The 15,383-nt window shown below is 39.4% G+C and overlaps 1 protein-coding gene across 3 annotated transcripts in view; it reads left to right on the plus strand.

Annotated features, from left to right (window-relative positions):
- Positions 1-15,383, plus strand: part of NLGN1 (neuroligin 1) — a 906,829-nt gene that overhangs the window by 652,083 nt on the left and 239,363 nt on the right. The window lies entirely within an intron of this gene.

Raw genomic sequence — 15,383 nt, forward strand, 5'->3', positions numbered from 1 at the left:
TTTGAGACCAGCCTGGCCAACATAGTGAAACTCTGTCCCTACTACAAATACAAAAATTAGCTGGGTGTGGTGGCAGGTGCCTGTAATTCCAGCTATTTGGGAGGCTGAAGCAGGAGAATCACTTCAACCCGGGAGGTAGAGGTTGCAGTGAGCCGAGATTGTGCCCCTGCATTCCAGTCTGGGTGACACAGTGAGATTCTGTCTAAAAAAAAATTAGATTATTAGACTTTTTATTATTAAATTTTAAAATTACTCATATCCTAGACACCTGTTCATTATCAGATATATGTTTCACAGATATTTCCCTCTACACTGTGGCTTGCCTATTCATTTTCTCACTGGTGTCTTTTGATGCAAAGAGGTTTTAAATTTTGATGTATTAATTTTTTTCTTTTATAATTATTCTGTTCTATGATCTGTTTAAGAAAGCTTTGTCTAGCTCCAAGCCATATAGACATCCCCCTGCATTTTTCTCTAAAATATTTACTGTTTCATATTTTACAATTGGGTCAATCTTCAAATAAATTTTTGTGTGTGGCATGAGGTAGATGTTGAGATTTATTTTTTACCATATGGATATCTAATTATTAGACTACTCTTTGTTGAAAACACTTTTCTTTCTCTATTGCATTGCTTTGCCTTTTCTCTGAGACTTTTACGTAAGTTGTCCAACATTTCAGTTAGTGGATCAAGGGACATGAGTCCAAACTTATGTTTGATTGATAAGGCCATTTGTGTTCTTTTCCAAATTTTACCTAACGAAAAATAATACTATCAATTACCAACACTTACTAGTCACTGTGATAATTGTCTTAGCATAGATTATTTTATTTCATTTGTAAAACTCTATTAAGTAAACTTTTTAAAAAATAAACATTTTTATGATGTCCACTTAGACATAAGGAAACTAGGGCTCAGAGTGGTAGAATGTGTCAAGGCCACACAACTCATAAGCAACAAAACCAAAACTTGACCTGAGGCCTGTCTGAATCCAAAAATCGCTCTCCCAACCAGTGTGCTATGATGTATTAGTTCCTTCTCACGCTGCTATGAAAGAATACCCAAGATTGCGTAATTTATAAAGAAAAGAGGTTTAATTGACTCACAGTTCTGCATAGCTGGGGAGGCCTCAGGAAACTTATAATCATGGTGGAAAGCACCTCTTCACAGGATGGCAGGAGAGGAAAATGAGTGCCAGCAGGAGAAATGCCAGATATTTATAAAACCACCAGATCTTGTGAGAACTCACTCACTATCATGAGAATAGTATAAGGGAAGCTTTTCCCATGACTCAATTACCTCCTCTTGATCCCTCCCACGACACATGGAGATTATGGAAACTACAATTCAAGATGAGATTTGGGTGGGGACACAGCCAAACCATATCAATCAGCCCCTGGCCACTTCAAGATCTCATGTATGTCCTCACATTTTAAAACACAATCATGCACTTCCAACAGTCCCTTGAAGTCTTAATTCATTCTAGCACTAACTCAAAAGTCCAAGTCCAAAGTCTCATCTGAGACAAGGCAAGTCTTTTCCCCCGATGAGCCTGCAAAATCAAAGTTAAGTTAGTTACTTCCTAGATACAATAGGGGTACAGGCATAGGTAAATACATCCATTCCAAATGGGAGAAATTGGCCAAAACAAAGGAGCTACAGGCCCCATGCAAGCCCCAAATCCAATAGAGCATTCATTAAACCTTAAGGTTCCACAGTGATCTCCTTTGACTCCATGTCTCACATCCAGGTTACGCTGATGCAAGAAGTGGGCTCCCATGGCCTTAACCAGCTCTGCCCCTGTGACTTTGCAGGGTACAGCACCCCTCCCAGCTGCTTTCACAGGTTGGTGTTGAGTGTCTGTAGCTTTTCCAGGCACACAGTGCAAGCTGTTGGTGGATCCACCATTCTGGAATCTGGAGGATGGTGGCCCTCTTCTTACAGCTGCAGTAGACTGTGTCCCCAGTGGGGATGCTGTGTGGGGTCTTTGACACCCCCATTTCCCTTATGCACTGTCCTGGCAGAGGTTCTCCATGAGGTCTCTGCCCCTGCAGCCTGCAGCACACTTCTACCTAAACATCCAAGTATTTCCATACATCCTGTGAAACCTAGGCAAAGGTTCCCTAACCTCAATTCTTGACTTCTGTGCACCTGCAAACTTAACACCATGAGGAAGCTGCCAAGGCTTAGAGCTTGCACCTTCTGAAGCCATGGCCCAAGCTGTATCTTGGCCCCCTTTAGCTATGGCTGAAGCAGCTGGGATGCAGGGCATCAAGTCCTGAGACTACACTCACCTGGGGAGCCCTGGGCCTGGCCTACACCATTGTTTTGTCCTTGGTCTCTGGGCTTGTGATGGTAAGGGCTGCTGTGAAGGTCTCTGACATGCCCTGGAGACATTTTCCCCACAGTCTTGGTAATTAACATTTGGCTCCTCATTACTTGTGCAAATTTCTCCAGCCAGCTTGAATCTCTCCCCACAAAATTGATTTTTCTTTTTTATCACATGACCAGACTACAAATCTTCCAAACTTTTATGCTCTGCTTCCTCTTGAATGCTTTACCAGTTAGAAATTTCTTCTACCACATACCCTAAATCATCCCTCTCAGGTTGAAAGTTCAGCAGATCTCTAGGGCTGGGGCAAAATGCCACCAGTTTCTTTGCTAAAGCATAGCAAGAACTACCTTTATTCTAGTTCTCAATAAGTTCCTCATCTCCATCTGAGACCACCTCAGCCTCTCAGCCTGGACTTCATTTTCCATATCGCTATCAGCATTTTGGTCAAAGCCATTCAACAAGTCTCTAGGAAGTTTCACACTTTCCCATATCATCCTGTCTTCTTCTGAGACCTCTGATATGCTTTGACTGTGTCCTCATCCAAATCTCATATGGATTTGTAGTTCCCATAATCCCCACGTCATGGGAGGGACCTGGTGGGAAGTAATTGAGTGATTGGGCCGGATACCCCCATGCTGCTGTTCTCATGATAGTGAATTCTTATGAGATCCGATGATCTTATAAGAGGCTTCTCCCCTTTTGCTTGGCAATTCTTCCTGCCGTCATGTGAAGAAGGATGTGTTTGCTTCTCCTTCTACCATGATTATAAGTTTCCTGAGGTCTCTCCAGCCAGGCAGAACTGTAAGTCAATAAATTACCCATTCTTGGACAGTCCTTTATAGCAGCATGAGAATGGACTAATACACCATCCGAACTGTTCCAACCTCTGCCTGTTACCCAGTTCCAAAGTTGCTTCCACATTTTTAAGTATCCTTACAGCAATGCCCCACTACCCGGTTACAATTGACTGTGTTAATCCATTTTCATGCTACTTAATAAAGACATATCCAAGACTAGGTAATTTGTAAAGAAAAGAGGTTTAATTGACTCACAGTTCCACAGGACTGGAAGGAAGAAATAGACCTCAGGAAACTTACAATCATGGTGGAAGGGGAAGCAAACATGTACTTCTTTACATGACAGCAGGAAGGAGAACAATGAGTGAAGAGGGGAAAAACCCCTTATAAAACCATCAGATCTTGTGAGAACTCACTTCTATCATGAGAACAGCATGGAAGGACTGCCCCCATGATCTCATCACCTCCCAGGAGGCCTCTCCCACAACACATGGGGATTATAATTCAGATTACAATCCAAGATGAGATTTGGGTGGAGATACAGAGCCAGACTATATTATGTCCCTTAATGAAAATCAGTGTGCCAATCATACATTTTACTTTGTGGGAAGTAACTTAGACATTAGCTAAGACTGCTTCTACTACATAGAAAATAAGCATATTTTATTCTATGTACTACCCTAAGGAAACTGGAATTTCAGACCAGTATTCCTCGAAATGGTAACTCACTTTCTTAATGACTTATGTTTTTATTCTTTACTCTATATTTTACTGACAGTATTTGAATAAATCTGCTTGCAAATGTAATATAAAAGTAGCCAAGAGTAAGTATGGAAAGCTGAGCTTTTAAAATTCTTCTTCCTTATCAGTTGAAACAAAACAGGCTTTTCAGTCCTCTGAAATAATTTCTATAACAAGAGCTCCAATCTCAGATGAGATTTTCTTAGTTTCAAGAAATCTGAGGAAAAGCATTGTGATTTAAAGTCATACTAGGGCAAAAGCTACATGCCTATTTGTTCAGAAAATATTTGGTCATTATACTCCTAGTGTTTCAATAATGACCTAAAGACAAAGGTGCTATCTTAATATATGTGAGATTTATTGCAAATATATTCGTAAGGAGAATTGTACCAACTATTTTGCAAGAGCATGTAAAAAACTGAAGCTCCATACTATATTTTCTTAAATGTAATTCAGCAGTAATTTGAAATTGCTTTCATATACAAAAAGATGACAATAGTATTTCCTCAAATGGATTTGAATACAAGGGTTTTGTTCTTAAATAATAATGGAAAATTGAAAATTGGTACAATAAGATACTCCTTCCTGCTTTATTAAGAGCAGTCATGGCTGCATTTAATAGAAGCAGGCAACTTTTTATTTTACTGTATTACTTTGTTTGTTCACTTTTGCCTCTTGTAGTTCTACATTAGTACAAAGAAAATGGAGCTGTGAAGAACTTTTGGGATTTGCTCTTGATCTTGCAAGCACAATCCCCTCCCTCAGTGTGACATTTGTTGAACTCCAATTACCACTTGTATCTGTGTTTGAACACACATTGCTAGGTTCAACAAACACGTGGTTCACTGTGCTTAGAAGGAATTAAGATAACAACCTCATGCAGCTTTGTGACTGTTTCCTAAAGATTATACCTTAGAAGTATAGAAGAATAGATTTATAGTTCTATCTCATAATGGGGCTTCCTAGACCCTGTCTATTTATAAAATTAATAAGAGGATCAAATGAAATAGCTAGGTAATGTATATTTGTGAAGTATGAAGAGGCAGATTCTATTACTAAACAAGGAATTGCTTTCTTATTCTTTAATTTTATTTAGTGCTATACCATTCATCCAACAAATTTTACAGGAGTGAAAAGTGAATGTGTATGAGAGTTGTATAGTATAGTTAAGAAAATTTATAAAAGGTTTGGAAGTATTAAAAATAAATCTGGGCCGGGCGCGGTGGCTCAAGCCTGTAATCCCAGCACTTTGGGAGGCCGAGACGGGCGGATCACAAGGTCAGGAGATCGAGACCACCCTGGCTAATACGGTGAAACCCCGTCTCTACTAAAGAATACAAAAAACTAGCCGGGCGACGAGGCGGACGCCTGTAGTCCCAGCTACTTGGGAGGCGGAGGCAGGAGAATGGCGTAAACCCGGGAGGCGGAGCTTGCAGTGAGCTGAGATCCGGCCACCGCACTCCAGCCTGGGCGATAGAGCCAGACTCCGTCTCAAAAAAAAAAATAAATAAATAAAATAAATAAATAAATAAATCTGGGCCGGGCACGGTGGCTCAAGCCTGTAATCCCAGCACTTTGGGAAGCCGAGATGGGCGGATCACGAGGTCACGAGATGGAGACCATCCTGGCTAACACAGTGAAACCCTGTCGCTACTAAAAAATACAAAAAACTAGCCAGGCGAGGTGGCGGGCTCCTGTAGTCCCAGCTACTCGGGAGGCTGAGGCGGGAGAATGGCGTAAACCCGGAAGGCGAAGGTTGCAGTGAGCTGAGATCCGGCCACTGCACTCCAGCCTGGGCGACAGAGCGAGACTCTGTCTCAAAAAAAAAAAGAAAAGAAAAAAAAACTACATTGAATGTAAATTAAATTGTTAAGGAAAGTTATCAATGATGAAAAGGTAAGATTTCTAAAATTTTAAGAGAGTATAAAATAGATGTTCATTAGGTCAGAGATTGTTGCATTTTTCTGTGCCACAAGTTACTATGTTTATTATATTTAACTTAAGCACAAAACAATATTGCTGATATCTTAAATATTAATATTTATTTGAAGGCTATAATTTTATCATAATTCACCATGAATTTACCATAATTCACCATAATTTTAAATATTGGTTGCATTAATAGTATATTTTCATAAAGTGTACACTTCTCCATCCACAAGTTAGTGAAAAGACAAGATTCCACTAACAGAAATTTATTGTACAGTAAACCCTAGGATTACATATCTATTCTATCAAGTAAGAGATTTCAATTTTAGCCAAGGTCCAATAGACAATTCTATATGTAATTGAGATTGTGACTGAGAATTCAGTTAGGAATTAGAGTTTAGCGGCAAATTTGGAAACATCCAAATCCATTATTTAGTTGCTACCATATGCACATACTATTGTATTTGCTAGAGAAATTTGAAAAAATATTTTGACACAATTACTCTCCTTAGGGATGTTACAATCTGATAGGAGAGATAAGATAAATTAAAAAATCTTAAACACACATGCACAGATGCACATGGGCAGGCACACACACACTCTACACACAGATACACATAGTAATATGTGTTAAGTAAATGCAAAAAACAGCCAGAAAAGACATGATGTGTTAGAAGTCTAGAGACTTTGTATCTTTTCATATTCCTATCATTATTTTATTTGCTTAGTTAAATATTCTTATCCTGTTTTATTCTCTCTAAATATTTGAAATATTAAAAAAAAGATATAATTTGCTTTTTAAGACAAAGATAATGGACGAAATATGTGTGAAGAAAAATCTTTGCTAGGAAAAAGTAATTTAAAAACAAAGGGATAGTAGAGTTCAAAATGTATGTTCTGCGATCTTAAGCACTTCATAGATGTAGGCAAAATCGTCGGGTATGAACTTTCTAGAAAGCAATTAAAGGGAGATCTGATTAGGTCTGTCATTTTAAAAGTCTAAATAGAGCAGTTGCACAGGAGGGACTTATCTGTCCTCCATACTCAGCAAGGAGAGAAGTTTTTTCTATCTAACCTCAAAAAGAACATTGTGGGATAGATTCAACATTCTCAACACATCATTGCTATAAACATAACAGATTTTATGGGATTATTTTGATGACATCCCTCCAGATGGGCTGCTGGTTTAATGTTAATTTGATCTGGAGATAGTTGTGATGTGTAATTTTGGACCAGTCACTTGCCCTTTATAAGCTTTAGTTTAGTTTCTAAGTTTAGTTTCCTCATCTGCACAATGAGGGATTTAGACTGATTGGATGATTTAGAGAAGAAATTATAGTTTAAGTGCCCGTGAGAGGTGAAATCATTGGTGTCAATGATGGCAAAGAAGGATTGGAGAAAGAGGTATTGAGTTTGGTCACGGACAAGTTGACAGTTTTGCAGAAACTTCAAGGAGACAGTTGGAAACAAGGCCTCAGATAATTACTGAAGCTGAAAAAAAAATGTAGATCAGTGCTACATATCAAAGATTAAAGATATGAAAAAAATATTTCTCCTGGGGGAAATCTGTAGATAAAAGACAATAGCTAATCCATAAAGAATGACAGAAGTAAGAGTCATGAAATGAAAGAGGAGCCAACAAGGTGACAGAAAAATACAGAAATCAAGCATTTAAAAAGGATATAATGATAAATGATAACTGTATGAATTATCATCAAAGATAATACTTGAACATAAGATACAATAATAGATGTGTTGAAATACAATTGATATATTCAAATTAAACATATAAAGAAAATTATATTAGTAACTATAGATGCTAGTTACCACAGAATATTTTTTTCTAAGATAGAGTTGTGGCTCTCAAAAATATGTTATAGGAACAAAGTGCAGTAAGTAAAAAATAATCAGATAATAAGCTAGAGTATCACAAATACCCAAAGATAAACAAAAATTTCTGCATCTTTTGATAAAGATGGGTTACATTCAGCTAACAGTCCATGGTGGGTTCAATTAAGGAAAAAAATTAAAAATTACCCCTACAAGACAAAGAGACAAGAATAAAGAAGGGAGGAGGAGTGAAGTATTTTTGAATGTCAGAAAAAGCATGAACAAAGGCTTAGACATAGGAAAGTCTGGGATTTTCAGAAAACAGCTAGTAACTATGTAGTTCACATAGAGTATATGTAACGCAGTAGCTATTGATATTTTTGAAAAAGTTAAGTTGAGACCCTCTAATTCCAGAGTAAGAAAAGTTATACTTAATATGTTGGATGATGAAAAGCTGTTCAAGATTTTTGAGCCAGTAAGTGGCATGATCAGGGCAGTCCCTTAGCAAGATGCATGTGACGGTTATGGATAGGACAAAGGAGAAAAGGGTTGAGCAGGGATAAGCTGGAATGGGAGTTCTCATTACACCATGGCAATAGTGTAGGTGGCCTGAACTGGAGAAGTCACAGTAGAAATGAAAAGATCCAGAGGGCTAGCAAACTTGGGCAGAAACTGAATGTCAATGTGTAACTACTGGCAAATGACATTGGGCCCTAAGGCTAATTCCCTATCTCCCTGCCATCTTTCTTACTTAGTAAAAATGGATTATGGTGTTTTGCTTCTACCTATCTCAGTGATGCTGTCAGAATTGATTATGCATATTTGTCCAAAGTAATCTAAAGTGCTTTAATTCTTTGGAACTGGACACTATGTAAATACGATTATTCATTACGTGTAAAAGAGGAATACAGAATGATGGATGTGCCTAGCCAACGTGAGAGAACGGTTTAAGAATATTGAGAGGGAAATAAGCTAAGTAATCAATATCGTGTTTTAATGTGGAGAGCTAAAGACATTGATAGAAGGATTCTGAGTGGAAGGGAAATAGGTGAGGATAACGCATTTGGGAGTTAAGACTGATAAAAGAGGGCTATGTTACACTAAATAATTTCAAAAGAAAAGGTAAGTATTTTAGGTTCAGTGTTCAGTATTATAAAGTAATAAGAAAAAAAGTTTAAAATGAAAATTAGAGGTCATTTGTAACATTTATTAAACAGTTGTAAGAACAGAACAGTTATGTATGTTGATGTACATTCTGAATTTTGCATCAAAAGTGATCAACACATAAACACATGCATTATAGAATAACATTTTATTTCAAAGACAAGTCACTGGAATTGTAGAGTTCAAGTGATTCAAGTCAGGTGACTAGGATTCAAAAGGGCGGGCACCATTGTAGGCTACTATGGCATTGACATTAAGGTGTCAATTTCTCTGGAGTACACAGAGATCACTTTAGGATCATGTTTTTACTTGTTACCTATAACAGTAGCCATGAAAAGAAAGAATTCTGACAGTGAAATTGGGACTTTGAAACATTTTTTTTTTTTTTTTTCTGTTTTCAGTCCAGGATTATGGACCAGATAGACCTAGCATTTACCATAGATGAAAAGTCTATGGTAAACTATTAGAAAATAGTGTATCACTTTCTTGTTTTCTCAAGCTACTGAAAAAATAATAATTGAAAAAGAAAATAGGAGGGGCGGAGCAAGATGGCTGAATAGGAACAGCTCCAGTCTCCAACTCCCAGCGTGAGTGACACAGAAGACTGGTGATTTCTGCATTTTCAACTGAGGTACTGGGGTCATCTCACTGGGGAGTGCCGGACAATTGGTACTGGTCAGCTGCTGCAGCCCGACCAGCGAGAGCTGAAGCAGGGGGAGGCATCGCCTCACCTGGGAAGCGCAAGGGGGAAGGGAATCCCTTTTCCTAGCCAGGGGAACTGAGACACACAACACCCGGAAAATCGGATAATTCCCATCCCAATACTGCACTTTAAGCAAATGGGCACACCAGGAGATTATACCCACACCTGGCCGGGAGGGTCCCACGGCCACGGAGCCTCACTCATTGCTAGCACAGCAGTCTGCAATCTAACCGAAACGGCAGCAGCGAGGCTGGGGGAGGGGCGCCCGCCATTGCTGAGGCTTAAGTAGGTAAACAAAGCCCCTGGGAAGCTCGAACTGGGTGGAGTTCACAGCAGCTCAAGGAAACCTGCCTGTCTCTGTAGACTCCACCTCTGGGGACAGGGCACAGCTAAACAACAAAAGGCGAAGCAGCAGAGGCCTGTGCAGACGCGAACGACTCTGTCTGACAGCTTTGAAGAGAGCAGTGGATCTCCCAACACGGAGGTTGAGATCTGAGAACGCACAGACTGCCTGCTCAAGTGGGTCCCTGACCCCTGAGTAGCCTAACTGGGAGACATCCCCCACTAGGGGCAGTCTGACACCCCACACCTCACAGGGTGGAGTACACCCCTGAGAGGAAGCTTCCAAAGTAAGAATCAGACAGGTACACTCACTGTTCAGCAATATTCTATCTTCTGCAACCTCTGCTGCTGATACCCAGGCAAACAGGGTCTGGAGTGGACCTCAAGCAATCTCCAACAGACCTACAGCTGAGGGTCCTGACTATTAGAAGGAAAACTATCAAACAGGAAGAACACCTATACCAAAACCCCATCAGTATGTCACCATCATCAAAGACCAGAGGCAGATAAAACCATGAAGATGGGGAAGAAGCAGGGCAGAAAAGCTGGAAATTCAAAAAATAAGAGCGCATCTCCCCCTGCAAAGGAGCACAGCTCATCGCCAGCAATGGATCAAAGCTGGTCAGAGAATGACTTTGAAGAAATCAGAGAAGAAGGCTTCAGTCCATCAAACTTCTCAGAGCTAAAGGAGGAATTACGTACCCAGCGCAAAGAAACTAAAAATCTTGAAAAAAGAGTGAAAGAATTGATAGCTAGAGTAATTAATGCAGAGAAGGTCATAAATGAAATGACAGAGATGAAAACCATGACACGAGAAATACGTGACAAATGCACAAGCTTCAGTAACCGACTCGATCAACTGGAAGAAAGAGTATCAGCGATTGAGGATCAAATGAATGAAATGAAGCAAGAAGAGAAACCAAAAGAAAAAAGAAGAAACAGAAATGAACAAAGCCTGCAAGAAGTATGGGATTATGTAAAAAGACCAAATCTATGTCTGATTGGGGTGCCTGAAAGTGAGGGGGAAAATGGAACCAAGTTGGAAAACACTCTTCAGGATATCATCCAGGAGAACTTCCCCAACCTAGTACGGCAGGCCAACATTCAAATTCAGGAAATACAGAGAACGCCACAAAGATACTTGTTGAGAAGAGCAACTCCAAGACACATAATTGCCAGATTCACCAAAGTTGAAATGAAGGAAAAAATCTTAAGGGCAGCCAGAGAGAAAGGTCGGGTTACCCACAAAGGGAAGCCCATCAGACTAACAGCAGACCTTTCGGCAGAAACTCTACAAGCCAGAAGAGAGTGGGGGCCAATATTCAATGTTGTTAAAGAAAAGAATTTTAAACCCAGAATTTCATATCCAGCCAAACTAAGTTTCACAAGTGAAGGAGAAATAAAATCCTTTACAGATAAGCAAATGCTTAGAGATTTTGTCACCACCAGGCCTGCCTTACAAGATACCCTGAAGGAAGCCCTAAACATGGAAAGGAACAACCGGTACCAGCCATTGCAAAAACATGCCAAAATGTAAAGACCATCGAGGCTAGGAAGAAATTGCATCAACTAACAAGCAACATAACCAGTTAATATCATAATGGCAGGATCAAGTTCACACATAACAATATTAACCTTAAATGTTAATGGACTAAATGCTCCAATTAAAAGACACAGACTGCCAAACTGGATAAAGAGTCAAGACCCATCAGTCTGCTGTATTCAGGAGACCCATCTCACATGCAGGGACATGCATAGGCTCAAAATAAAGGGATGAAGGAAGATCTACCAAGCAAATGGAGAACAAAAAAAAGCAGGGATTGCAATCCTAGTCTCTCATAGAATAGACTTTAAACCATCAAAGATCAAAAGAGACAAAGAAGGCCATTACATAATGGTAAAGGGATCAATTCAACAGGAAGAGCTAACTATCCTAAATATATATGCACCCGATACAGGAGCACCCAAATTCATAAAGCAAGTCCTTAGAGACTTACAAAGAGACTTAGACTCCCATACAATAATAATGGGAGACTTCAACACTCCACTGTCAACATTAGACAGATCAACGAGACAGAAAGTTAACAAGGATATCCAGGAATTGAACTCATCTCTGCACCAAGCGGACCTAATAGACATCTATAGAACTCTCCACCCCAAATCAACAGAATATACATTCTTCTCAGCACCACATCGCACTTATTCCAAAATTGACCACATAATTGGAAGCAAAGCACTCCTTAGCAAATGAAAAAGAACAGAAATTATAACAAACTGTCTCTCAGACGACAGTGCAATCAAACTAGAACTCAGGACTAAGAAACTCAATCAAAACCGCTCAACTACATGGAAACTGAACAACCTGCTCCTGAATGACTACTGGGTACATATCGAAATGAAGGCAGAAATAAAGATGTTCTTTGAAACCAATGAGAACAAAGATACAACATACCAGAATCTCTGGGACACATTTAAAGCAGTGTGTAGAGGGAAATTTATAGCACTAAATGCCCACAAGAGAAAGCTGGAAAGATCTAAAATTGACACTCTAACATCCCAATTAAAAGAACTGGAGAAGCAAGAGCAAACACATTCAAAAGCTAGCAGAAGGCAAGAAATAACTAAGATCAGAGCAGAACTGAAGGAGATAGAGACACAAAAAACCCTCCAAAAAAATCAATGAATCCAGGAGTTGGTTTTTTGAAAAAATCAACAAAATTGACAGACCACTAGCAAGACTAATAAAGAAGAAAAGAGAGAAGAATCAAATAGACACAATAAAAAATGATAAAGGGGATATCACCACGGACCCCACAGAAATACAAACTACCATCAGAGAATACTATAAACACCTCTACACAAATCAACTAGAAAATCTAGAAGAAATGGATAATTTCCTGGACACTTACACTCTTCCAAGACTAAACCAGGAAGAAGTTGAATCCCTGAATAGACTAATAGCAGACTCTGAAATTGAGGCAATTATTAATAGCCTACCAACCAAAAAAAGTCCAGGACCAGATGGATTCACAGCTGAATTCTACCAGAGGTACAAGGAGGAGCTGGTACCATTCCTTCTGAAACTATTCCAATCAATTGAAAAAGAGGGAATCCTCCCTAACTCATTTTATGAGGCCAACATCATCCTGATACCAAAGCCTGGCAGAGACACAACAAAAAAAGAGAATTTTAGACCAATATCCCTGATGAACATCAATGCAAAAATCCTCAATAAAATACTGGCAAACCGGATTCAGCAGCACATCAAAAAGCTTATCCACCATGATCAAGTGGGCTTCATCCCTGGGATGCAAGGCTGGTTCAACATTCACAAATCAATAAAAGTAATCCAGCATATAAACAGAACCAAAGACAAGAACCACATGATTATCTCAATAGATGCAGAAAAGGCTTTTGACAAAATTCAACAGCCCTTCATGCTAAAAACTCTCAATAAATTCGGTATTGATGGAACGTACCTCAAAATAATAAGAGCTATTTATGACAAACCCACAGCCAATATCATACTGAATGAGCAAAAACTGGAAAAATTCCCTTTGAAAACTGGCACAAGACAGGGATGCCCTCTCTCACCACTCCTATTCAACATAGTGTTGGAAGTTCTGGCTAGGGCAATCAGGCAAGAGAAAGAAATCAAGGGTATCCAGTTAGGAAAAGAAGAAGTCAAATTGTCCCTGTTTGCAGATGACATGATTGTATATTTAGAAAACCCCATTGTCTCAGCCCAAAATCTCCTTAAGCTGACAAGCAACTTCAGCAAAGTCTCAGGATACAAAATTAATTGCAAAAATCACAAGCATTCTTATACACCAGTAACAGACAAACAGAGAGCCAAATCAGGAATGAACTTCCATTCACAATTGCTTCAAAGAGAATAAAATACCTAGGAATCCAACTTACAAGGGATGTAAAGGACCTCTTCAAGGAGAACTACAAACCACTGCTCAGTGAAATAAAAGAGGACACAAACAAATGGAAGAACATACCATGCTCATGGATAGGAAGAATCAATGTCGTGAAAATGGCCATACTGCCCAAGGTTATTTATAGATTCAATGCCATCCCCATCAAACTACCAATGAGTTTCTTCACAGAATTGGAAAAATCTGCTTTAAAGTTCATATGCAACCAAAAAAGAGCCCGCATTGCCAAGACAATCCTAAGTCATAAGAACAAAGTTGGAGGCATCACGCTACCTGACTTCAAACTATACTACAAGGCTACAGTAACCAAAACAGCATGGTACTGGTACCAAAACAGAGATATAGACCAATGGAACAGAACAGAGTCCTCAGAAATAATACCACACATGTACAGCCATCTGATCTTTGACAAACCTGAGAGAAACAAGAAATGGGGAAAGGATTCCCTATTTAATAAATGGTGCTGGGAAAATTGGCTAGCCATAAGTAGAAAGCTGAAACTGGATCCTTTCCTTACTCCTTATATGAAAATTAATTCACGATGGATTAGAGACTTAAATGTTAGACCTAATACCATAAAATCCCTAGAAGAAAACCTAGGTAGTACCACTCAGGACATAGGCATGCACAAGGACTTCATGTCTAAAACACCAAAAGCAATGGCAGCAAAAGCCAAAATTGACAAATGGGATCTAATTAAACTAAAGAGCTTCTGCACAGCAAAAGGAACTACCATCAGAGTGAACAGGCAACCTACAGAATGGGAGAACATTTTTGCAATCTACTCATCTGACAAAGGGCTAATATCCAGAATCTACAAAGAACTCAAACAAATTTACAAGAAAAAAACAAACAACCCCATCAAAAAGTGGGCAAAGGATATGAACAGACATTTCTCAAAAGAAGACATTCATACAGCCAACAGACACATGAAAAAATGCTCATCATCCCTGGCCATCAGAGAGATGCAAACCAAAACCACAATGAGATACCATCTCACACCAGTTAGAATGGCAATCATTAAGAAGTCAGGAAACAACAGGTGTTGGAGAGGATGTGGAGAAATAGGAACACTTTTACACTGTTGGTGGGACGGTAAGCTAGTTCAACCATTATTGAAAACAGTATGGCGATTCCTCAAGGATCTAGAACTAGATGTACCATATGACCCAGCCATCCCACTACTGGGTATATACCCAAAGGATTATAAATCATGCTGCTATAAAACACATGCACACACATGTTTATTGCGGCACTATTCACAATAGCAAAGACTTGGAATCAACCCAAATGTCCATCTGTGACAGACTGGATTAAGAAAATGTGGCACATATACACCATGGAATACTATGCAACCATAAAAAAGGATGAGTTTGCGTCCTTTGTAGGGACATGGATGCAGCTGGAAACCATCATTCTTAGCAAACTATCACAAGAACAGAAAACCAAACACTGCATGTTCTCACTCATAGGTGGGACCTGAACAATGAGATCACTTGGACTCGGGAAGGGGAACATCACACACTGGGGCCTATCATGGGGAGGGGGGAGGGGGGAGGGATTGCATTGGGAGTTATACCCGATATAAATGACGAATT

The sequence above is a fragment of the Trachypithecus francoisi genome, unplaced genomic scaffold, assembly GCF_009764315.1.
Source record: "Trachypithecus francoisi isolate TF-2019V2 unplaced genomic scaffold, Tfra_2.0 Lachesis_group0, whole genome shotgun sequence".
Classification (NCBI taxonomy): Eukaryota; Metazoa; Chordata; class Mammalia; order Primates; family Cercopithecidae; genus Trachypithecus; species Trachypithecus francoisi.